Source organism: Myripristis murdjan, chromosome 15 (assembly GCF_902150065.1).
Source record: "Myripristis murdjan chromosome 15, fMyrMur1.1, whole genome shotgun sequence".
Classification (NCBI taxonomy): Eukaryota; Metazoa; Chordata; class Actinopteri; order Holocentriformes; family Holocentridae; genus Myripristis; species Myripristis murdjan.
The window spans coordinates 29,776,652-29,803,303 of record NC_043994.1 but is presented as its reverse complement, the minus strand read 5'-3'; the positions used below and the strand labels follow the sequence as shown (position 1 = coordinate 29,803,303).

Sequence of the window (26,652 nt, the reverse complement as noted above, 5' to 3'; positions counted from 1 at the left end):
TTCACTCTTTCCTTGCCGTCACCTTCCCGACACACCTGTCTTTTACACACACACACACACACACACACACACACACACTCACATTTGCCCTTACTCACTTTCCTCTTGTGTTCACCTTCACCATGCATCTTTCTCTGTCACACACACACACACACACATATGCACACCAACGTATGCAGCTAGTCATGCATGCACACACACACAAACACACACACACATGCAGGATAACTGATGTCCCTGCTACCGCTGTTCTGCACGTTGAGGTTCACTGTTGAAAGTGTGTGTGCTGCAGTAGTGGCAGGGAGGGGAGGGGGGTAGGGAGGGGGGATGAGAAAAGAAAACAGATGGATGATATGGTCGTAGCCGCGTGATTGACAAACATCATCAAGTAGAAACTGTTCGCCGGGGCTTTCACACACACACTCCGGCCTCGTCCTTACCTCGCCATGCAGGTCTGCCTCCTCACACACACACACACACACACACACCAGCTGGGAATTCCATAATGACTGACATGAACGTACACTGCAAAAAATGTTTGGGGTTTGGTCTTGAAATATGTGCAAATAAGGTAAAAAAAAAAATCATTGTTTCCAGTTAGTCCAGTCATTTTATGAAAAAACCTAAAGGTTAAAAGGTGAATTAAAAGGTTACTAAAAAGTTACTGTATATATAGTAACCTTTTAATTCACTGTTTAAATATCTGTTCTGGCATTTATTCCTTATATTCCAATTAGCGCATATCAAATCAGATAATGTGTGATATGCATGTGTAAACAGAATAATTCAAAGAACTTGTAATTGACTTTTTTTCTTGTCTTTGTGTGTGTAATCAACTTGTGAATTTTTATAGTGATATCTGAAAATAAAATGTTGAACCCCTTTCCCCTGTGTGTTAAAAACAGTGTTTTTTGGTATTATATGGTCATATAGAGGTGATTTTCAAAACTTTCCACCAATGGGATTCCTTGGGACTTTTTTTTTTTTCCCCTCACTCAGGACATACTGAGGATCCAAAATCAGTTGAGTTTGCTTCTCTTGCAGTTTGTCCTGGGTTGACCCCAGTTCTGGCCTAAAATTGCTGGACTAAGTGCAGTTTCAGTATTTTTTTTTTTTTTTTTTCAGGGAATAAGTCTAAATGTGTTGTAACCAGGCAGAATGAGGCAAATCAACCCACTCGGATCAAGAAAATGACACTTGATGCCACATAATTCTTGAAAGTTTTTGATTAATGTGGGATTATCTCATCCCACTGGCTGTTTTTTTCCCTTGTTTGAAAAAAAAAAAAAGTGACATTTCAACACTGAAATGGAGACTAAATGGCTTGTTTAGATGGAGATTGTAAGCGTAAGGCAGGTGTCGCTTTAATAACACGTGCTAGCCGGCATGCTAAGAAACACGGGATCGGTAAACCTGCTGGGATGAGGCGCTGAGCCCCGGCGGCTAATGCTAATGCTGCTTTATGAAGCGCCGGCCTATAAGGAGGAGGCTTGTGTTATGAAGAGCACGCCGGCTTTGCGCCGCGTGGCTCAGAGCGGCGTGCAGGCGACCTCACACGGTGTTAGCAACCCGGATCTCTGTTTATTATGTTTGAAAAGGAAACCTCAATTTTGAAGTGCGTCTCTCTATATATTCTGCAAAGCCTGATGCGATGCGGAGATTTTATTGGACATGCAGGAAATCTGTCGGGCTTAGACTGATATGCTGGTGTGCTGATATCGGCCTTGTTAGGAAAAATCTGACTTTTTTTTTTTTTTTTCCATTTTTTTCTTTCTTTCTTTCTTTTTAACCAAAAACCTGCAGTGAAACCAGCCGGTGAGGAAGAAGCCGCCGACCTGCCTCAGACAATTTCATTAGTCGGGCTTCCATCGGAGAGTTTAAGAGCCAGTTCACACTCGGTTTTTAAACATCTGTCTGCCGTGATCTGATCAAGTGGGCAGCGCTGAGGGTTTGGCTCGGTTTTTGGGCTCAGATCATTTATTTATTGCAACGGGTTTGTTAGGGTCTGGCTCGGCGCTGCGGGGGAAGCTGATGCTGAGCAGCAGGCAGGCGTCTGACATGCACGGCGGACGCTTTAAGACGCAAACAGAGCTCAACTTCAGTTCTCAGACGTCAGGCGGGACGGCAACGCTCCTCAGAGTAAAAGGCTAAAAAAAAAAAAAAAATCCTTTGCCACAACTAGTACAACTGGACATGAGACAAAATGGCTGAAGACAAAACTCCCTCCAACAAAATAACATGAGGCAAAATGTCTGAAGCAAAGACCTGAAGCTGGAAACGTACACACACACACACACAGTCACACACTTCCAGAAAATGTGTGTTAGTTTAGAGGTTAAGATTTAAGATTAAGCGAGACTCAGCAGAAGCTTTGGTCAAGAATTTCTTTTATTCACAAAACAGCTCCTTGTATGCTGGCGGTTCAGAGGCACCTGGCAGAACGAGACAGCTGTGTTTTCCTCCGGGCCAGTCGCGGGATTATAGGCGCTGGAATATTTCACTGATTTTCAAGCTCTGTCATTCTGATGTTGTGGCATGACTAAAACACATGCAACTTAGAAATACAGCTGTGATTTCTTACAGAAATCCTGCAGAACCGCGGCGCCTCGGGCAAATCCACGCACAAATCGAGAGAGAGAGGGGAGATGCATGCAAAAATATAACTAAACGCACACTAACTATTGACTGCTTTTTATCATTTGAATGACTTATGATGGGCCCAAATGAAATTGCAAAACTTTTTGAAATGTTTGGATACTATCCAAGTGAGATCCCATCAGCCTCTGTCACACACTTCAGACAGACATACACACACCATCTGATGGAAGGACACACCTGCAGCCACTGACTGAACTCACGTTTACACCATGTCTTAACATCTGGGGTGTTACTTTTATATATTTTCTTTTATAAATGAAAGAAGGGCCGTTTTCAGGCTGCAGGTAAATCAGATTTGTCTCTCCAATCAGATGTTAAAGACAGACTCTGCAGTGTTTTTTGTGAGCGATCATATCAGATTTGTGCATCCAGATATCACCTGCCAATCTGCTGATTTACAAAAATGAAACTTCATGTGTTTTTTTGGTTGTCCAGACTTTCTAAAATCAACCTGCATACAATCTGGAAATGCCAAAAAAAACAAAACAGATTTGTGCTGACAGTCTGAACAAGGCCTAAGTCATAGTACCCTGCATACTCTAAATTAATCAAATAATACTCTCATGAGAGGAGGAGGAGTGCAGTGCATGCTGGGTGTTGTAGTATTTTCAGTCGGGACAACTGCAGCCACTTTATGTTCGATTTCCTGTCACCGATTTAAAAAGTCTCTGCACATTTACACTTTGGAAATGCACGTTTTTCACATTAATCGCGGCTATTCCAGCAGTGTCATATTACAATCAGCAATGTGTGGTGCTGACATGACCATCATCCTCCTCTCCAACATGAAGATGAAGATGTGCACGTGAGAGAACGGCGTCTCCGAGTGCAGACGTGTAACATTCCTTCTATAGGGGGCTTTTCTCAGCCCTCCTAATTCGCCGGGCGACAGTGGGAAAGCATTTTATGAGTTTACGGGATGCTGTTTTTACGAGCGGCTGAGGAGGAATAATGGGGTCGAGTGTCTCCCTCCTTCGTCCTTCCCTCTCTCCATCCCTCTCTCCGTCTCCCCAGGCCTCTCCTATTACCTGCCGGCTGGAGGACTCAGGAGTATCGCTTAATAAAAGTTAATCATGAGAAACTTGTTCATTAATTACAGCTCAGGCCGGCTGCCTGCCCGCCTCGCCCGCCTCACGCTAAGCTACAGCTTCCTGTCTCGCTCCGGATCTCCGATTCAGACGCTTTGCTGTTTCTTGACTGTTTTTTTTTTTTTTTTTTTTTTTTTTTATTCCCTCCTCCAGCGGCTCTTTGTCGTTTTTATCAAGAGAAAGTTGGCTGAGATCCTCCGCCGTGCCCTGGATTTCCTTTTGTCTTTTCTAGTCCAATATTTTCTTTTTGTTTTCCGGCATGCAGTCACACACACACACGTGCATGCAGCAATGCGGTCAAAGCACACTGACACACACACACACACACACACACTGCAGTGGACACAGCTGGGAGTGTTTCTAGGCCAGCGATGGAGGAGAGAGCAGAGGGCAGAAGGGACACGCTGATGTAATGCATTTTTTAAAATAACTGTTTATTATCATTATTTTTGTGATGTGAACTTGACCCCTGCGAACAACACATAAAGTACTCACGCAGCGCAAAAGACTTTAAGCCGCACGCAGCAATTTCTGTGGCCCGAAATGACAAAAACAGTAACTTTTTGAATATTGATGCTCCCAGAAATCCTGTGAGATGAGGTCAGTAGAATAAATGGCATATTCCTATACAGCACAACAAAAATCTCCATTTATAATAAATAATTTGATCTCATTTTCAGTGTTCAAATCTTGTTTTTTCTTCAAAGAAGCTGAAAAATCTGCCGGTGGGATGAGATAATCCCACTTGTTTCCTAGTTAATTGACTTATTTCCAAAATTCTCTTGAATCAAGTGTCATTTGCTTCATCCTGGTGCCTAATCTGCCTTATTCTGCCTTGATTCAAGACATTTACACTTGTGTTCAGAAAGAAAAAGAAAAGAAATGAGACTGCATTGGAAACAAATGGGATTATCTCCTCCCAATGGAAATTTCTTTGCTCTTGGGTTCAGAAAAAAACAAAAATAGATGTTAAAATGGCCATTTTTTTGCCAGGGGTTTCAAGAAAATTACAGTTGAATCAAGAAAAGTCTGGAAAAAGTTGATTAGCATTGGATAAAAGTGGGATTATCTCATCACACTGGCAGATTTTTTTCCTACCGGATTTGAAGAGAAACCAGATTTGAAGACTAAATGGCTTGTTTAGAGAAGGTCGATATTTTTGCAGTGTTTCTCAGCAGAACTTGCTCACTCACTCACTCGCTGCTCTTTACAGGAACACTTTTGGGTTTCGAGTTTTTCATTTGTCACTTCCTGTGGGCGGAGGAGGTTTCCTGCCACCGACCAGACCAAGACCAGAATTTAATCCTGGGAAATGAGCCGAATCTGCAGCGCCTCGCTCAGCCGTGACGGGACGCTCCCCTCTGCTGCCTGTCGCCTCGCGCTGTGATCCAGACTGATAAGACGGGTGATTTTTTTTTGCATAAAGGCCTCGCCGAGCGCAGCTTCAAACAATGACCGTGGTCATACGTGTAATTTGCATGCGTTTGTTTCTGTCTGCGTCTCCCTCACACGAGACGCAGGAGTTATATCGTCCATAACCCTGCGTCTGCTGTCTCTTCATGATGTGGTCCAGCAGCGCCTCGGGTCCAGACCGAGTCCAGACTGGCTCGGGGCTGAAGGTGGGACCGTCCCGACCACAGAACAGCACCGGCAGACCGTCCAAAGACAAACAGAGCAGACAAACACATCCTCCGGCCAAAACCAGCCGGGTTTGGACTCCCGACGTTCCCCGGAGGAGGAGGAAAAATAGGCTCTGCTGGCACTTCGCTGCGAGGTCAACGGGCTCACCCAGCCGTGTCATTACAATCCACACACACAGACACACACATTCACACACACACACACACACATGCTCCGCAAAAATGATCAAGCCTGACAGATGTTTTTATCTGGGATCCAGCCGTGCGGGGCTTATTTGAAGACATGTTCAATAAAATGACCTTAAACCGCACTGGCAGGTGATTTCGATGTGTTTCCAGAAAACGCTCTCGTGTCGTGGGATGAGCTTCCTGTTTCAAAATGTTTGCACGGTGAAATTATTGGTGACATTGTGGGATATGGATTTTTTTTTGTTTTTTTGGGGTTTTTTTTGGTTTGTTTGGCTAACCTTGGTTCTCACACCTTTGAACCGGTTTATTACGAATCAGAATCAGAATCAGAATCAGAATCAGAATACTTTATTGATCCCCAGGGGGAAATTACTTTTGTTACAATAACAACTCCCACTCCAAGTGTAAAGTAAAAAGAGCAAATAGTCAAGAAAAATAAAGAAAGGAATATAAATATAAATATAAATATATATAGAATAAAAAGAAAGAAAAAATATATATATATATATGTACAAGTGCAGACATGGACAGGAGTTATTGCACTATAGGTTATTGCACATAAGTATGGTACTGAATATGGATTATTGCACAGAGGGAATTTGAAAAGCACGGCGGTGTTGTTTTATGCGGTTAATCCCATTTTTCACATTATTTATCGATCCATTCTTCAAACGGGATGTTAAAATAAGATGTCATTCACGGCCAATTGCTGTTGAGAACGTCTGAGCGCACGGCGATGAACTCTGCGTGGTGTTTTTTTTTGCAGTGCAGAGACGTCCAGTCGACGCAGAGTTTCCCCTCGTTCCTCCAAAACATCATTAAACTCTCCTCGCCGGCTCCTTGACTCATCAAGGCTCCATAATGACTGGGAGGGACGACAGGAATGAACTCTGGGCCAGGATGTCCTCATATATCTGCCCCGCTGTTTATATATCTGTCAGCGGCCTCATCGCTGAATAAGGCGGCTTGTTGGTGAGTTTGAGGGTTATTTCTGGCGGGAGGAACCCTAATCTACAATCCCTGCGGTGATAAATACTGATATTTCCTTTATAAGCCTTTATGGTCCCTGGAGGTTGCGGTGCTTTGAAATGTTTTATGTGTGATGATACAAGGGAAACGTACGTCATTATGTACAGGGCAGGTTCTGATTTTTTTCTGTTTTTTGTTTTTGTTTTTGAGCTTTTGCTGTCATTTTAAGTGATATGTTTGTGTGTTGCTTTGCTGTCGTTTTTTGACAGAGGGGCTTGAATGTCCCATGTTGGATCAACGTAAATGAGTGAAAAACACCCCGACCTTGCCTCTTTTTTTTCCCCTCTTTGCTTCATTTATTAATTTAACCCTTTAATGGTCGGACCAAGAACAAAACATGAGAAAATTATTTCCTTGCATATTTTAGTTATTTGGGACACAAATAACAAAAAAAAAAACATGTTTATTTTAAAAATTGACCACATAGTTTTATTTTTACAAACCTCTACCAAACGGTGGAGTTGGCCTTTAAGGGTAACAGTGCATGTAGTTCACAAAAAATCAAAGTCATGTGAAATGTTTATTTATTGACAATTTATTGACACATTTAAAAAGACATTGTGATCTACCATACTGAAGTGGCCTGACAACAAAGAATAGGCCTTTAAAACTTCTAAAAACTGGTCTAAAAACACATTTTTCATGTTGGTAATCATTTCCGTATTTGTGTCACATTCATTTCTAGCTATATTCATTTCCTTTAATTAATTTATCCATTTCTGTATATAATCTCTGTAGTCATCCAGCTAGCTAGCTAATGTCTATAAAAGTGTCACAAATCACATTGGTATGATGATAATTTCACTGAAGATGTAATGTTTACCATTAAATGTATCATAAACAACAGTGGATGTATAAAAAGATGTATTTTTTATAGTAATAATCAATTTGAATCATATTCAGTCATTATTACTACTTGAACCAAATCAACCGTTCGGTAGACCATGTTTTTGAAAAATTATTATAAGCTTGTTATAATTTTTTTCCTGCATCAAGTTACATAATTGTGTTCAGTAGGCACTCTGACACCATAATATGGCAAAAATAATATTCCCACCTTTGAAAAGTTGACAAAAAATGTCCCATAAGTGAGGAGTGATTTTGCAGACTCTAGTTTCTTGGCGGGAAGCTCACTAAAAAGGTATGCTCTTAAAAAAAACAGCGCCACCTAGTATTATTTTTGTGCATAACATATGCAAACCAAGTGTTAGAGATGGCTCAATGAGGTGGACTAACTTTCTAAGATATTTTCCAACATTTAATCAAACTCAAAGTGTGCTCTACCAAACGGTAGAGCTGGCCAGGGACCACATACAATTAAAAACCTTAAATACCTAAAATTAACTAATTACCTTGGGGCAGGTGGGACAAAGTGTAATATCTATCTATCCATTTATCTATCTATCCACACCTATATCTATTTCTATGTATCTACATTTATGAACATGTACATACAATTTTCGTAAAAGTAAAGCCGTAAAGTTTATAATTTAAATCAGTACACATTAGAGATGAGTCTACAGGCATTTACATGATGTGTGCATCACCCGTTTACCTTTTTACATTTTTTCAACGTCACTGAAAGAGTTTAAAAGTCTGAAGAGGTTTTGATGGCAGAGAGTTTTGATTTTTGGGCGCCTTTATGGACAAAGCAGTCAAAAGTGCATAGTAATAAAACAAATAGTCCATTAATATACATAAGAAAGCCGTTTGTCACCATCTAGAAAGAATGTCCGGTTGAATCAGCGGAGTGATGGCATTTATTTTCTAAACTAAGAAATTTAGTGCGGAAATGGAAACTGCTGGTATCTGGCGGTCAGGTAATTGTTTGGTTTAGCTAAATCACATTAACCTCAGAGGAAGTGGTAGCAGCATGACGGGCCCTAGTGCACAGGACACACACACACACACACACACACACACACACACACCAACAACCAGTAACTCATTTGATGTTATAGTCGAATGTATAGATGTTATAGTCAGCACCATGGACAGCGCTCTGTCAATCAAATCAACAAGCCAGCTAATCAATCAACTAGGACCCGAGTGTTTAGATAACTGTACCTGCTACTGGTATGTAGGTAAAACAAACAAACAAACAAACAAACAAACAAACAAAAAGCACATCAGCAGGTAACTAGCCTATAAACTACTGTTTATAGTTTTTTTTTTTTTTTTTTGCACATTGCTTTTTGCACACTGGGTTGTACTTAGATCTTATTCTTTATTTTTTATTTTTTTTATTTTTATTTATTTATTTATTTATTTATTTATTTTTATTTAATCTGTAATCTGTGGATACTGCTGAAAAACTGCGAATTTCCTGTGGGATGAATAAAGTATCTATCTATCTATCTATCTATCTATCTATCTACTGTGAATGTGGACAGTCTAGCTGATTAGAGCTGCCGTTAAGTTTATTTTTGACACGGATAAAGATTTCTGCTGTCGGTTTAACCGGATGGGATCACGTTCACGCACAGACAAAGTTTAGTTTTTGACGTGAAAAATTAAACTCGATTAAGAAAAGTGTAAACAGCGAGTTCATCGTTGCCTTCACTTTCTTACCCGCGGTGTGATCGCCGCCTTCGACCAACTACGGAAATAAACGACACCTGGTTGAGTGACAGACGGCAACGCGCCCAGCACAGTGTATGGATCTGTACGATGTTTTATATTTATGCAAATTCTCACCGAGAAACTGGGACTAAAAACGGGCTCAAACAATCCATTCAGTAAATACAATAAACAGAGTTGTAATTTTGTGTTGCGGCGGCAAAGCACTTAATTGATGTGTGCAAACAGGTGCATGCATCACACCAGCACTGGAGTGTGTGTGTGTGTGTGTGTGTGTGTGTGTGTGTGTGTTAACTGGTGTCTTCTGAAGAGTTTACTGTCTTCCCAGGTGTGGACTGAGGCCTCTTCATGTCTGGCAGGTAATGTGTGTTTTACAGTCAGAGCACACACACACACACACACACACACACACACACACACACACACACACACTGTGAAACAGAAGCACAGAAGGAAGTCACACACTCCCAAACTCAAGCTTGATGGACTTCCTAATTTAAATAAAACACGTATTTACATGATAGTCGACATGAGGAACACGCTTCCCGTCGCTTCATCGGCTTTTAATTTTAATTTTTTAATTTTTATTTGCACAAAACAGACGATCAAACTATCTGCTAACACGTTAATACATGGATTATTATTATTTAAATGAGCGAGTCCGTCCACCACGTGTTCTGCTGGGCCTCTTCCTGTGAGTCTGCAGAGAGACTTGTGGACTTTGTTCACCGCCACCTTCAGTTTTTTCTTTTTTTCTTTGTTTTTTTTCTTCTTTTTTTTTTTTTCCATGTGCATCAGTGTAAATACCTACATGTTTACCATCGGGGGGGCAGAGGAAGCGCCAGAGGTGGACTCGGTATGGAGCTGCCGGGACATTGTCGGGGAATCTAAAAAGCTAATTTTCCCAGTGGCCTGCTGGCACCTCTGCCCTTCGTATACAGCCATTTCCATAAAGTGCTTCCCCTGGGGAACCAACAATAATAAACAGTTATTAGTAAATGCATTACGCCAGCACGTCCCTTTTGCCCTCTTGCCTCTCCTCAATAGCCAACCTGCAAAACACTCCTGGCACCGCTGTAGCGCCCAGCCGGACCTGATGCAGTCGATGCATCTGTGTGTGTGTGTGTGTGTGTGTGTGTGTGTGTGTGAGCTGGCCTGACCCATCTCACCACAGAGCATTGAATTGGGAAGGGAATTGGGCTAATGCTCATAATAGCGCCGGTCATTACAGCAAAAAGCTTTGGACGCCGCACGCCTGCCAAACTCACAACCGTCGTGATTTCATCTGATTGCGCGGCGCTTTCACATATAAAATCCCTTCATATTGCTTTTATTTGTTTCGTTATTTTGGCAGTTCCCATTAAAACGGACTAAATTGCCGCGAATTAAAATTCTGGAAATATTATCCCCGATGTCTCGCAATTCAACCTCTTCAATTAGCGATCTGAGACTGGTCGCCTGTGTAATTGGAGCTGATACCGCACCGGCGATATTGTGTCCAAAATACAGATGTATGATGGTTTTAATTGATTGTGGACGCGGTGGCGAGCGAGCGAGCGCGGCGGCGTCCAGACTCCGGTTCGGTCTTGTTTTCGGAGCTGAAGGCTGACACACATTTACACGGATCAACACGAGCACTAGCAGGAACACCGTGTGCCATTACTCACTGTGCATTTTTTTTTTTTTGTTATCATCAGGACACACAGGAGCATGTACATGCAAACACACACACACACACACACACGGACATGCACACACATATACACACAAACAGCATCTCATCTCATCTCCATAAAAGGAAAAACAAGCTTCTATTCATAAACAGAGGGGCCTGAGTGGCTGAATGTGCCCTCCACCCGGATAGAAGGATGGAGATGGAGGGGTCTCTCTCTCTGTGTGTGTGTGTGTGTGTGTGTGTGTGCGGGGGGGGGTTGAAGGCAAGAGGACAAAGGACAAGCCCTCGCTAGTCCTCTCTAATGCAGGCGCCCCAAACAAAGGTCCCTAACTGCATGAACTTATTTACATCTCTATTGATGGCGAGGCACTTTGTGTGTGTGTGTGTGTGTGGGTGGGTGGGTGAGGGTGGGGGGTATAAAGAGGGTGTGGGGGGGGGCCAGTGGAGGGCAGAAAGGCTGCCTACCTGAATGAAGCTGTCCTGTTGTAGACACGCTGTTAAAAGCCTTGTTGTCGGGGCGGCTGTGCACACACACACACACTGCACTTTAAGAGCTCGGGTGTGTGTGTGTGTGTGCATGTGTGTGTGTGCACAGGTGTGTAAATGTGTGTGTGGAGGTGTGTGATTCAAGATTCAAGATTCAAGATTTATTCGTCACATGCATGAATGTACAGGTACAGCAGCAGTGAAATGTAATTGCAACAACTCCAGCACTGTGCAAGTAAAAAAATAAAATAAAATAAAATAAATAAATAAATAAATATTAATAATAATAATAATAATAATAATAATAATAATAACGATAATATAATAAAATAAAATAAAATAAAATAAAATAAAGATAAAATAGAAAGAATATATGAGTGTGTGTCACTTATTCAACCCCATTGCTGCATCCGCCACACACACACACACACACATTACATTACAGTGCATAGGAGGAGCTTTATGAGGACTTCCTAAATTCATTTCAGCTCACATGCCCAGTGTTCACCAAACCCTGGATCCTAACTCGTTACAAATAAAGTTGATTAGACCCGACTGGTTCTGGTTCGGTGTTTTTCCGCCCCGGTTGGATCAAAAAAGGTGGATTCCCATCATTCGAGGCTCCGACTGTGCGCACCAGAACCTCGCCGCTCAGATGCAGGCCGAGCCCACGCTAAGCTGGTTAAATCTGAAAATGTGGTCTGGTGTTCCGCCCACGCTCCACCACACCGGCGCTCTCAGCCCATTCTCTCTCCCCGGAGCCCGCTGTGCACAGCGAGGCGCCCCGGAACAAAAGTCCCCCGCCAGGCCAAGGCGGCGCAGGCCCTCACACGCAGGCCACCATGCAGACTGCGTGACGCTCCCGGGTGAGCTCTGGAAAAGTCAAAAGACGCCACGAAATGCCCCTCCTTCAGATGGCACCGTGGTTACCTGAAATTTAACTTTTAATCTCAGGAAACTGGTTGTAAATACACGTGTGTCCCTTTAACTGCTTGTCTTAGTGCCAAGCGCCTCCTTCTTTAACCCTATTTAAACCCAGTCCCTTTTTTTTTTTTTTTTTTTTTTTCAATCTTGAAAGGTTTTATTTCACCCACTTATAACAGAACTCACTTTATTTATTTTTTATTTTTTTTATTCTGAATGACTGACAGTTGCTGCAAACTCAACCCGGTGAGCGCTTGCTGTTGTAAAAACCAGTTCAGAACATGGCGAGGAACCAAAAACACAAAACTTGTTCTGCAGAATCAAACAGGCACATCGGACTATTTTGTGTTTCCCATTAAAAAAAAGAAAAAAAAAAGAATCTTTTTTCTCATTTTTTTTTTTTTTTATTTTTATTTTTTATTTTTTATTTACTTATTTATTTATTATTATTATTATTTTATTATTATTACTATTACTACTATTGTCATTGTTGTTGTTTTCGTTCTCATTATTTTAATTATCACTATTGAACTTTTTCGTCCCACTCTTGTCCATGGGGGAGGGAGGGGGGTGTTAACAATTAATGTTGTATTCACCCCGAAAAACAATGTATTCTGTCTGAAAATTTCAATAAATAAATTGTTCCAAAAAAAAAAAAAAAAAAAAAAAAAAAAAAGGACATTCATAATGGATTTTTGCGCTGTTGGACTGTGTGGAAGGCTCATGAGAAGCTGCGGTGAGGTGAGCACGGTGAGCTTCTCATCACCGAGGCGAGCTGAGAAGTTGCGCGATGTCCAATTATAAATTATGGAAATCGACATTTTTACCCGACCTGGGCTGAAAAAATACAGAATCTATCCCTCAGCTCTGAAATCCAAGTCCTGATGCTGAACCAGCGCCCTGATGTTTTGGCATCATACGTTTCATATAGAAATACATGAGCACACACACACACACACACACACACACACACACACACACACTGCGACATGACCTGACATGATGAGGAGAGAGACAGTCAGGAATGAAGAGTGCAAATGTAAACAAGGAGAAGTGAATGAGAGGCAGAGCGGAGTAGGGAACAGACGGTACCACAACTGAATGAAAGCCAGAGCGAGAGAGAGAGAGAGAAAGAGAGAGAGAGAGAGAGAGAGAGAGAGAGAGAGGTCTAATTTGTACATGGCTGCTAAGTAAGGAGAACAGGCTAATTACTGGGTGAAGGGACCGGGCACAGGCTGCTCACGTCAAAAAGGACAGAGCCACTTATTAGGCATCAAAGTGCATTCAGATACAGCACAAAGGAGACGGAGGGTCGCAGAGAGGACGGGGGCGGCGGGAGGGGAGGGGGAAACGAGCGCGGTCGAGAGGTGCATTATGGGACGCTCTCCTCGGAAAACCTGCGTCCGGCTTTGGGCCTGCTGCAGGACGGAGAGGAGACCTGAACGCAAAACGCTCGAATTTTGCAAAAACTCCAGCGATAAATACACAAGCATGCAAACTATTAACCTTATTAATATATAGAAACTATTAATGTCAAAAGCAGGAAGCTGAACGCCGTCGAGGAACATCCGCGTCTCTGGAAAGTGTGCTTCTGACGTTTATTTTGTGCATTGCTGTATGAAATCTACATGCCTCCGCTCTGTTTGGACACCCAGTAAATTTGATTATTAGTGTACAGCTGTCCCTCACTATAACACGGTTCACCTTTCGCGGCCTCGCAGTTTCGCAGATTTTTTTTTAGTGCAATTTTGCATTTTTTTTTTTTTTTGTTTTTGTTTTTACAGCGCATTGTGTTCTGCGTCCTGATTGGCTAAGGGACTGTAGACCTCCGTGCCGTGTCTCCTGTACAGTACAGAATGCGTTCATTCTATAATCCTGGACTTATTTTTCTACGAAGGTTTGAACTTTGAGAGTTTAAACAAGAGAGAAAAGTGAGAAAATGTTAATGCCTGTCTGAGAAAAGTGTATAAAGTGTGTAGTGAGGGCTTTTACAGCCTTAAAACATCTAGAATAATTGTAAAAAAAAAAAATAAAGCTGACTACTTCGCGGATTTCGCCTATTGCGGGTTATTTTTAGAACGTAACTCCCCGCGATAAACGAGGGACCGCTGTACACATTTCATTGCCAGAATTATTTCCAGTAATATTCTGCATGGAGAACGCCGCTTTTTAAGCCCCTTGAGGGTTTTTAGGCAATTCTGCATCACATTTCCACTGCTAATTTGACTTTGCAATGTTTGTAAAGTTTTTTTTTTTTTTATGCGTAAATGAACAACCAAACAAACAAAAAAGCACGGGTAAAGAGAGATATATATATACTGTAAATTTGCACACTGCCCACATCTATGCACATTGTATACATCGATGCACACTGTTTGTTTTTTTTTTGTTTTTTATCATCTATTTATCAGCTATTTATCATCTGTTTATACTGTAAATTTGCACATTACCCACATCTATGCACATTGTATACATCGATGCACACTGTTTGTTTTTTTTTTGTTTTTTATCATCTATTTATCAGCTATTTATCATCTGTTTATACTGTAAATTTGCACATTACCCACATCTATGCACATTGTATACATCGATGCATGCTGTTTTTTTTTTTGGTTTTTTTGCACATTGTTTTTTGCACATTGGGTACTTAGATCTTTAGATCTCGAGTGTCATCTTTTATTCTTTATTTTTTATATTCTTTATTTTTTTTTATTATTCTTTATTTTTTATTATTCTTTATTTTTTATATTCTTTATTTTTTTATTCTTTATTTTTTTATTCTTTATTTTTTATATTCTTTATTTTTTTATTATTCTTTATTTTTTATTATTCTTTATTTTTTTTTTATTATTCTTTATTTTTTATTTACTTAATCTTGTACTCTGTGGATGCTGCTGAAAACTGTGAATTTCCTTCGGGATGAATAAAGTATCTATCTATCTATCTATCTGTCTATCTATCTATCTATCTATCTATCTATCTATCTAGATAAGCTGGGAGTGAGAAAAATGACAGACAGTGAGGATGCAGGCCCACAGGGGGTCTGAGCAGCGTGCAGGCGGTTTTGGGCGCCGCGGCCGGGAGAGTCCAGCGTCCTCAGGAAAGTAACTCGTGATCCCGACGCGCCGCTCGTCCCGGGTGAACGGGGCTGAAGACAGAAACAGAGGGCGGCGGCGCGGTCCCACATCCGGTGGCGGCGTGGCGGGAAGCCGGTCGTAAAGCGCTGCCTTCCCTCCCGCCTGCACACCAACCAGAGAGGCTGCAGGACCAGCGCCAATAAATCCTGCAGCTCAGCCCCCCCCCCGGCCGCCTCACACCCGGCCTGGGCTGGCACGGGATGAAGGGCTGGTTAGAAACCCTGGGTCTAACCGCACGCACGCATGCATACACACACACACAAACACACACACACACATGGCTGGCCTTTGGCCCTCGTCCCAAAGCCTATGGAGCGTTTATTAAAGAGCAGAAGGAATGTGCCTGGTCAACAGCAGATTACAGTGTGGAGGTATTTGCAAGGAAGGTACTTACTGCTGTGTGTGTGTGTGTGTGTGTGTGTGTGTGTGTGTGTGTGTGTGTGTGTGTGTTAAAGAGTGCATGTTTATGTATATGCTTTTATGACAGAGGTAAAAATGTATGCATGTGTGTGTGTACATGTGCATTTGTTTATGACTGAGGAAAAATATGTTGTTGTTGTATATTGCCCAAGTGTGTGTGTGTGTGTGTGTGTGTTCATCCATACATGTGTGTATTTGTGAGGTACAAAAACTGTGTGTGTGTGTATTGTATGCACTTCCATTGTGACAAAAATTGTGTGTTTGTCCGTGTGTGTGTGTGTGTGTGTGTGAGAGTGCCTTTTACACACAATATGCGCCTGCATGTATGTTTTTGTGTGTGCATTTTCCTTGTGGGTGTGTGTGTGTGTGTGTGTGAGTGCATATGCATGTGTGTGTGTGTCCCTGATTAAAGCAGCAGCAGTGAATAAAAAAACAAAAACAAAATAAATCTAACACAGTAAAACAGCATTTCTCCACCATCACAGACAGACATCTGTAACGACAAACACCACACACACACACACACAGTAACACACACACACACAGTAACACACAAACCTACATTTATCCCACCGACGATATATGTACCTGGTAAATTAGCAGCGCGGCACTCTCATTTACGCCGCTTGGAACATTCAAGCGCCGGGGTCAAAGTCGCATTAGCGAGAGGTGAGGCCAGACAAATGAGATTATGGCTGAATTAGCTAATTATCGGCATTTCCATCCCCTAACAGCCCATAATATCTACGGCATAATGGTGCTTGTCAGGTTTATTGTTGTGTTTGTCTGGGAAGCCTTTGCCCCCCGGTCTCACCTGCTGAAACGCATCGCCCATCCATTAGAACGCATTATGGAAATGAAATCTTTGTTGTTGTTGTTTTTAATATAGGCCTCGATATGGCAAGTTGTTGTTTTTTTTTTCTGTTTTTTTGGGTCTCTGCTCGTGGGTTTGGGTGGTTTTTGACACTGCGAGGTAAAGAAGGAGAGAGAGAGAGGAAGAGAGGGAGGTATGGAGAGAAAAGAGAGAGAGAGTGTGTGTGTGTGTGTGTGTGTGTGCGCATATGGGTCTTTATTCAAGGTAACAGCAGGCTGGAATTTGTAAAGGGGTACCTATTACAGACAGACCTTTCAGAGGAAAATTGGACCCATCTACCTTTTAAGGACGACATGCTAATTTATGTCAAAAAGGCTTTTAGGCAGGAGGACGGGGCCGCGGGAAAGGCTGTTTGTGTTACAGCCGTATGCACGTCACATGTAGGCAGAATATTCACGTCCACATTTTCCTTTACGACAAAGACACACTCGGGGTTTTAGGGCGAAGCAAGACGTCCCGGGTGAAGCGAAGCATTTAACACAACGCAACATGTGAATTTGTGCACGACTTTCCAGGTGTGAACTGCAGGTGTGTGAGTGTCCACAATGTGAGAGAAACTGCGACGTGTTTGTTCACGGGCTTCATCATCACAACAGGCTCAGGCTGCACTTCTGCACTGCAAAAACTCAAAATCTTACCAAGATCATTTGTCTTATTTCAAGTCAAAAATGTCTTATTACTGGTCAAAATATCTCATTACACTTAAAATAAGACATGATCACCTCAGAAGTAACTTGTTTTTAGACAACTGTCTCTTGTTTCAAGTGAAAATTTGCTTGAAACAAGTGAAAATTTGCTTGTTTCATTGGCAAAATTTGTTTCTTGTTTCTCGCTAATTTTCACTTATTTCAAGTGAATTTTCACTTTTTCCACTGGCAAATTTTGCCAATGAAACAAGCAAATTTTCACTTGTTTCAAGCAAATTTTCAACAAACAAACAAATAATCTTGGTAAGATTTTGAGTTTTTGCAGTGTGTTTCAGTGCATTTAGTATTTGTGCTCTGACTCGAGACGCCATCACTGCTGCCTGCATCTTCTCGAGTGTGTTCTCCTCCACGTTTTCCTCCTTTTTTTCTCTCATTTTTCGGCACAAATGAGCGCACACCTTACACCTCGCGGCTCCTTCATGTCCGTCTCCGTTTTTAGCAAAGTCACGGGGAAAAAAAAAAACAGCTGGGGAACGGCAACTCTTTAGGTGAAAGATCTTTTAATTTGCGGTGCTTGTTTGTGTGTGCAGCCCAAATTAATTAAGACAGAACGTGCAGTTTGAGCAGTTCAGTGACTGCTGAGTGTTTAAAATGTTGAAAAATGTAGTTTGCACAAGCAGAGGAAGCTTCATGAGATAAACTCGACGATCATTTTAGTCTCACGGGAAAACGAGGTCGTGGCGTCACCGGGAGTCTTTCACCTGATCTGCTTTTGGGACGGTCCAGTCTGAATAACAAATGATGTAAAAATGGTCCAGTCTGACCCCGGTTTGGTGTGATAAAGATGTTTTTTTTTGTGTGTGTGTGTGTGTGTGTATGTGTGTGTGGACAAGCAGGCCTCCGTCTTGAGCCTCCACAGTGTGAGCAGTGGACCTCCAGGGATCCTGCAAGGAGATCAAACAAGGAGTTTGAGATGGAGGGGAAGAGACACTCTGCCATGGCCGATAACCCCCTCGCACTGCCGAAACACTACACACACACACACACACACACACACACACACACACACACACACACACACACAGCAAGAAAGAGAGAGAGGGGGCAAGGGTTCGGCTGAAATGAGTCCCTTCAATCACCAGGCCCACTGAGAGGTTATCCATGCTCTTGCACACACACACACACACGCACACACACACACACTCACTCTCTCTCTCCCCCTTTCTCCTCTTGTGTTTCTCTCTCTTTCCTCCTTTCTCCCTCCATCTCTGTCTTCTCGACTTCTTCCTCCTCTCTCCTCTCTTCGCCGGCAGGAAAACGAAGGGTCTTTCATTTTTTCTGACACCCTTGTCCTTCAGCCTATTGATTGGCGACCGAGCCGGCCAGCCCCTGTCTGCCGCTAATAGAAAGTGAAGTTCATCAGCCTCACACACACACACACACACACACACACACAGAGAGAGAGAGAGAGCGCTCAGGGACCGTCCCCTCAGCAGACACTTGGTGATCTACAGTAGAAAGGCCAGCAGACTAACCTTTGCAGCCCCGTCCTCACGTCCTGTCAGCGCTCGCTCCTCCTGCAGCTCCGCTTGTTTGTTTGTGTCCCTTTTCAGGACATAAGGGCCATGAGGGTGTCTGCTACGCCAGAAATATAAAATCAATGAGAATTTATGATACATACACAAAAAAAAAAGGGAACCAAAAAAAAAATGTAATGTGCCTTGCTTGACTCTAAACAGCAGTGTTTTGAGTGCTTGACTTTTGTTTCTTTTTTATTTCCTTTGTGTTTTGATTGTAGAACATGTTAAATGTGTGTGTGTGTGTGTGTGTGTGTTAAATGTGTTAAATCTGCATGGTAAAATATGATTGTGTGCCCATACATGTAGATTTGCATGTGCGCTGTTTTGTCCTCAGTTTGTTTGTGTGTTGTTGTTGTTTTTTTGACCTGCATTTACCTGCAAGTTCAATGTAAAGTCTAATTCATTCATGCATTCATTCATTCACATTAATAACAATGCTAAAGCGCTGTATATTCATGTCATGCAGGGCCACATCCTGCAATGGGACCCTCGTTCTTTGCTAGTTACATGTGTGATTAACTGTTGAATGGACAGTTTTGTACTCAGGTGGGCAAAATATTAATGTCGTGCAAAAAATATCCATCATCCATCCGTCATTTAGTCTCACGTTCAGTCTTAAAAGAAATCTCCCAGTGGGATCAGATAATCCCACTTTTTCCCAATGCAGTTTCACCAGTGACTGTTTCTGAGAACATCTGTGGAAACAAGACGAAATGAGGCAGATCAGCCACTAGAAAATGACACTTGATTCAAGAAAAATTTGGAAACAAGTTAATTAGCGTTGGAAAGAAGTGGGATCGGCCCTATTTGTGTGACATTACCAAGGATTTAGCCAAAGGAGTTCACAGTAAAATCACTGAATTAATTTCAAATGGACACAGACGCCTTGGTTTTCATTTTTGCTCTACGTAGTCTCTATATGACAAAAGTTATGCAGTTTCAGTGTCTGAATTTCAAAGAATATTGACCTCTTGCAGTTGAAAGAAAATTAAAAATCAGCTGCAGTGTGAACTGACGTTAAAAAAAAAAAAAAAAAAAAAAGGAAGCCAAGAAGTGAATGAAAGCTTGCAAAAGTGGGTTAAAGAGAGAAACGCCAAACCTGCCAAACCACCGAGTGTCAGCACGCCGGCCAGAATCAACATGAATTACAACTAATCTGTGTCAATTCCTCGTTGTAAAAAAAAAAAAAAAAAAAAAAAAAAAAAAAAGAGGCGCATTTTCCTCCCTGCTCGGAGAACGCAGGGTTTAATCATGAGACTCTCGAATCACATTTCCAGCGCAAGAACATTTCTGGCTGGTTTCCCGTGCACCCTTGAGCTCGGTGCTCTGAGGAACAAACAAGTGATCAGTGTAATGACATAAGGAGTCAGCTGTCTTCTTCGTACAACACACACCTTTTAGTTTCTCTTAGTTTAAAGATCTTCCAGCACCTCAACATCCACATGTGGGCTTGCCAAGTCAAATATCTAATTCCCCTCCAAAAAAAAAAAAAAAAAAAAAAAAAAAAAGCGCTGACAGATATTCTAAAAACAGAAAAAAACACCAAGATTTACTCGTCCAAACCATCTTAACTCGCAAGCTATCGAAAAAAAAAAAAAAAAAAAAAAACGCTTGCATAAATCACGGGGAAATGATAGTGACTGGGGCGGCTCTATCATTATGTCGAGGCGTTTGAGATGCGTCTTGCTCGGAGATTCCCAGTCTGACTGAAACCCATACTCTTAACAATGTCATTCAAACTGTTCAAGCTCAATTTGGTCATTTTTCCTCAAAGTTTCACATCATCAGGTTTGTTAGAAAAGGCATCCTTGGGTTGAAAAAGCCATTGACCGGTACGTTTTTGGCCAACAATCAACAATAATCTGATTAGAAGTCTGGTTTAATTTGTACAAAATCCTGAGAGGAAAATTAGTTTGGATATTTGTCTGAAAACGTTTGAAACCACTGATCAGGAATCAATCAATAAACACATTTAGCATCAGAAACTGAAACAACAGCGAGGAACACGCGTTTGTTTTTCAGATCAAGCTGCTCTTGCAGGTTTGTCCCCAGTTTTTTCCAAACGACTTTCAGATTGGATCATCCTGCTCTTGATACCCCAAGACGATGATTACAGAATCAAGGTCTGCAATCTTTGTTTAGGCGGAGAGGCAGATCTCCAGCTGAGGAGCAGATTAAACTGACCTTTCCTCAACAGAGAGAAGCAGCACTCCTCATTTGCCCACCAGAAAAAAAAATAATGACAGACGCTGGTGGAGCATTTTCTGAGGAGGAAATGTGAAGTTCCTGTTTTTGCAGCGATCCATTAGGCCATTATTTTAGAAAAGATGAAGTATTTCCCAATAATATCGAGAACGCTTTACACATTTCTATGGGCATGTGGCTTTCTTTGGCCCACTTTAAAACTTGTGGGCTTTTCATTGGAAATACTTTGTCTTTTAAAAAAGGATATTGTTTGGGAAAGGTTTGTGTTCTTTTCCTTTTTAAGTTTAAAGAGGACATCCCACGTATCCCACATCCATGTTACGCTACATCAACATCTTAATTCAGGTAGAAATGTTTGGACAACCTGTCAGAGCCTCACTCTGTTGAGAATCTGCTCAGACTGAGGGTGAAACCTGCAAACGGACAGACATGACTGTACTTTAAAGTGATACTCTGGTCATTTGTAATGTGTTTCCATCACTGAAACTTCGCTTTCTTTGGATATTTTGTAGATGGTGCCTGGGGTTTCTGTGTGCATGCTCTTTAATTGGTCTGCTCAGTCACGGTGGCTATCACTGCTAATGCTAACTACCTGAACAGTGGTTTTTGCTGTTGTGAACAAATGGATAACATCCGAGTGTTTCTCCAGGGAAAGCCCGACCAGGCACCGGGTGCAATGTAAAACCTTTTATAAACTGCCTATAGGCTGAAGTGTTATATCAACTGGTGATAGAGAGTTGCAAAATGGACGTTTACTTATATGAAAATGTCACAGATTACCATTCACAAAAAGTCCCAGAGAACCCTCCGGCTGTTAGAGCGCCAATTTACCATCACATCGATTTTAATGAGCTGTCCATGGCGTGCTGCGCACCCACAGCACCTATTGTGCCTTTGCTTGCATTGTGGCACAAGTCATTGTGGCATTATAAGATGCCATTTGCACCTCTCAGTAAGCACTCTTTTCTTGTGGAGGAAGTTTTTCTGCACTTTTATGAAGAAACCTGGGCTTCATCCAACTATCTCCCGAGCCCAGCCTCAACCTTTGGTGGCTGAAGGCGAAAGCCAGAACCTGGCTTGAGGTGCAGGAACAGACTCACTCATTTTCTCCCTTTTCTGCCTCTCCTCTGTCAGGTCTTAAGCCAAGACCAATGGCTCCTATTAGTGTGTGTGGCAGGCCAGCTGACAGGCTAGTCAATATCCATGAGAAGGCCACTTCATTAACGATGCCTGCTTGCTCAGAGAGATGGAGGGGCCAGAGAAACTGAACTCTGACAGGCCACGGAGAAACATGATGGGCTCGGACTTTATTTTCTGCATGACACAGAAAAAAAAAAAAAAAAATCTCAGGGCACATGACAATTAAAGGGATATTCCAGCAAGAAAAGGGTTTCAGGTCTATATCAAGGATGAGCATGCTAAATAGATAATCAGCTGAGAACCATACGAAAGCGGATGTGAATAAACATTATTTATTCCTAAATCGCGTTTGTCCTTCATCAAGAACTGGAAGACCAGTTACCGGATATGAACACTTAGAAGGCAATTACAGCGTCCTCATTGGTGAATAGGGTTTTCACATTCATGAATACGCAGATATCTGTGATGGGTCACATGCACACCACTGCTCATGGTAACCGTTGCCCTATTTTTTATTTTTTTTTAACCGAGTAAGGCCAAACACAGCCTTCCCTGTCTGAACCACCCGATGAACCGGGAGAGAAGCGAGAGGATGCTGCAGCGTCCATGCAGCATCAACCTGTTTACGCCATATTTCAAGTAATAATCTGCCTTTTCTCAATATTGGAACATTTTTCAGTAGGTACATGTCTGCTGTGTTATAAAATAACAGTGATTCACCCTTTGCTGTTCCAAATACTTGATGTCTGGCCGAGAAAAATCTCATGAAATCATAAGCCGCACAGGAAATTATGCATTTTGCAGTTCCTATAGCAGTAATAATGGATTGCTTGTGTAGCTAGCAGGGGCAGCAATAACAAATCTGAACAGAAAAAAAGAGCGCCACCTACCTAAACACCAAAGTTCTTCAACAGAGAATTTGACACTGGAGTCCCACCCACACATTTTGATTGACAGGTGAGACAAAAAAAACAACAAAAAACAGCAATTACCATGTAACCAGTGATGACTTCGCAGCAAATGACCTTGCAGAAAAAAGGAAATGCCATCTCGAACAAATTTACGGCTGACTTAACACTCAAACTCGCGCTGGACTTGAACTGAACCTGAATGCAACTTCAGTTCTGCGCAACTTCTTGGGCCTTCGAGTGCAAAACGGAGGCAAATCCATCCGAGTTGGGACATTTCATGACAGCAAAGTGGCTGCTTTGCACTTCGCCAAGAGGATCGCCAGAGGACAGCAGCGTCTCGGTGTTTTGTCCTTGTAGTTCTGTAAAAAAAAACACAGAGAAGCCGTCTTTCTAACGGCGTCCAGGTTCGATGTTTCCAAGCCGGATGGTGGATGGTTAACCGATGTTTCTGACCGGAGCGCCTGAATGCAGATCACGTTGGAAGCTCCTACCTCCAACAAATAGATAGAGATAGATAGATACTTTATTCATCCTGAAGGAAATTCACAGTTTTCAACAGTATCCACAGATTACAAGATTAAATAAATAAAAAAATAAAGAATAAAAGATGACGCCAGAGATCTAAGTACCCAATGTGCAAATTTACAGTATAAACAGATTATAAATAGCAGCAAACAATATATACACTATAAACAAGGAATATATAAAAAATAGAAATATGAACAATTTAAACAGCGGAGAAAAAACATTGAACGTACAAGCTTTCGACATGCACTCGAAGGCCTCGTGGGCTGGATGAGCCGTGCTGGAGCTTCACAGGATTAAAATCAAGAACCGGGTTCGTATCAAAGTTTAATTTTATCAACCTGCAGCAAAACAGCACAAAAAAAGTTCGACTCAGCCGAACAAGAATCCATACAAGGGTATCGTGCCGTTCGTCGGTGCAGAGTCAGTAGAGGATTGTGGGAGAATGACAGGGAATTACAGTCCTTTGGTTGTTTGCTGGATTGCAGCAGCGATACGGCCTCCTCGCCGCCGTATTACCGCGCCGCGCCGCGCGCTCGCCGCCACCGTATCTCACACCGAAAGAGCGAAACCGATAAACTATTTCACTGCGTCGCGACTCGTTTAGATAAGTTGCCGGCATCCGTGAACACACTCATCCACAACACGGACACACACCCACCTACCTACCTTTTTCCCGCCCGTGTTTTTCCGGCATGTCGCGGCGCTCGTCGGCAGGTGTGTGTTTCAGGGTGAAATGATGTTTCTGCCCCCGGACGACACGCGAGAGCTATCTGTGTAATAGAATTATCTGGAGAGGCCACTCGAAATTAACATAATATGGACTCAAAATGTAAATTGTCTTTCTGTGAATTGTAATGTGCATGAGAATGTGCTCTCTTGCTCTTCTCTGTCTTATCATTTTCTCTCTCCCTCTTTCTCTCGCTCTCTCGCTCTCCAACAAACACACACTTTTCTTTATTTCCCGCGACTGGGAACTGATAAAAATCGTGTACACACACACACACACATGCACGCACACACACACACACATTTTGGGTGCAAATACTTGAGAGGTGTGTGTTCCGCTGACACGTGTGAAGCTAAATGCCAACGTACCATTTAAGAGAGAAAGGGCAGCGGCACATCCAACCTTTGTAGTGTGTCATTCAGCGGTGTTCACAGCCGCTCACATATAAAAATGAGGTCTCCTCTGTCCCGGGGAGCAGCGGATCCCTCTCACCCCATCAGCCGAGGGACAGGAGGCGATGTTAACAACCGCTCAGACATCTGTCGATTGCGAGGGGTGACAAACAAGAAGAGGAGGGCGTTTCTTCCCCGGTATATGTGCGGATTTTATTTCTGAATATAATGATGAGGACACTTTAGAGCTTTCCGTCTCTGCATTCAACTTGTCCTCTCTTCCTTTGTTTCCTGATTCCTTCCTTCCTTCCTTCCTTCCTTTCCATCACCCGGCGATGATGATGAGCACTTTCGGAGCGCTCGGCTACTGCATTTAGCCATTCAGAGAGTTTGATAAAGCTACAATCTTCTCCCCCCCCCCCACCTTGGAATTATATGGCAAAAGGAAAAGGCCACCTCTTTGTCACTAAATGCCTCTCCTATTCATTCACATGACAGTGAAGTAGTATGTCTTTTCCCACGCTAAAATGCCAGATTTGAAAGCCCTCTATTCGATTAATGTTTAGAGTAAGGTGCCGCGCCGTCTGTAATCCAGGAGCGATTTTACAGTTAAAGAGGAGCCTCGCTAATTTTCGGGGAGGCGTTTTCTCGGCGAGGTGCTTTCACCTGGAGCTGAATTTCAACTTGTCTGTATGTACACACGCAGGCGGGGTATTGGTCTGCATCCAGGATTTAAAAAGAATTATGCATCAGTCACATATTGTGAATAAAAATCTGCCCTCACCTGATCCACCAGATTAAATATAGTTGGAAAATCATCAAACTAAACAGCTGCCATTTGTTTTCTTTTCTCTTTTCTTTCTTTTTTTTTTTTTTGGCATGCTTTATTAGACAGTGACAGTAGAGAGAGAGAGCCAGGAGAGGCAGGATGATGTGGTAGGCGCTCTACCAGGCGAGCCACCACGGCGCCGCCACAGCTCCCGTTTGGCGACGCCGCGCTCTTAGCCTCGTCTTGGTGACTTGAATCGTGTTGTTCAACCTCAACAACAGCAGAATCACCAGGAGACAAACAAAGCCGTCTCAGAAAATGTTGGGAAATGAGCACAAACCTGTCGACACAGATTGTGTGGACGAATTGGATTGGATTATGTGACGATACGGTGAATTGGCTGAGGTGTTAATGGTCCAACTGGGCGCACTGTTTTCACATTTTGCTCCATGTCAAGATGACCTCACAGGTACATTTATTAAGGTGAAGTACCTGAAACCTGAAATATTTATGAGACAAGAGGCAAGCTGCAGGTGTACACTGCAAAAACGCAAAATCTTACCAAGATTATTTGTCTTATTTCAAGTCAAAAATGGCTTATTTCTAGTCAAAATATCTCATTACACTTAAAATAAGACATGATCACCTCAGAAGTAACTTGTTTTTAGACAATTTTCACTTGTTTCAAGTGAAAATTCACTTGAAACAAGTGAAAATTTGCTTGTTTCATTGGCAAAATTTGCCAGTGGAAAAAGTGAAAATTCACTTGAAATAAGTAAAAATTAGCTAGAAACAAGAGACAAATGTCTAAAAACAAGTTACTTCTGAGGTGATCATGTCTTATTTTAAGTGTAATGAGATATTTTGACTAGGAATAAGACATTTTTGACTTGAAATAAGACAAATGATCTTGGTAAGATTTTGAGTTTTTGCAGTGTAGGTCGGCTTCACAACAAAATCGCCTGTAAGTATAAAGTACCAGAAAAATTAAAACTTCAGTCGTAGGAGGAAATTTCCCGTCATGACCAGCTGGTTGGAAGTGACAGTGAATAT

At 42.2% G+C, this 26,652-nt stretch overlaps 1 long non-coding RNA gene across 1 annotated transcript; it reads right to left on the bottom strand.

Annotated features, from left to right (window-relative positions):
* Window positions 1-7,312: 7,312 nt before the first annotated feature.
* LOC115373008 (uncharacterized) lies at window positions 7,313-7,470 on the bottom strand. The gene is made up of 2 exons (XR_003929487.1): window positions 7,428-7,470; window positions 7,313-7,365 (listed from the first exon to the last, which is right to left on the bottom strand). It is a non-coding gene; the product is annotated as an uncharacterized LOC115373008 (long non-coding RNA).
* Window positions 7,471-26,652: the final 19,182 nt, after the last annotated feature.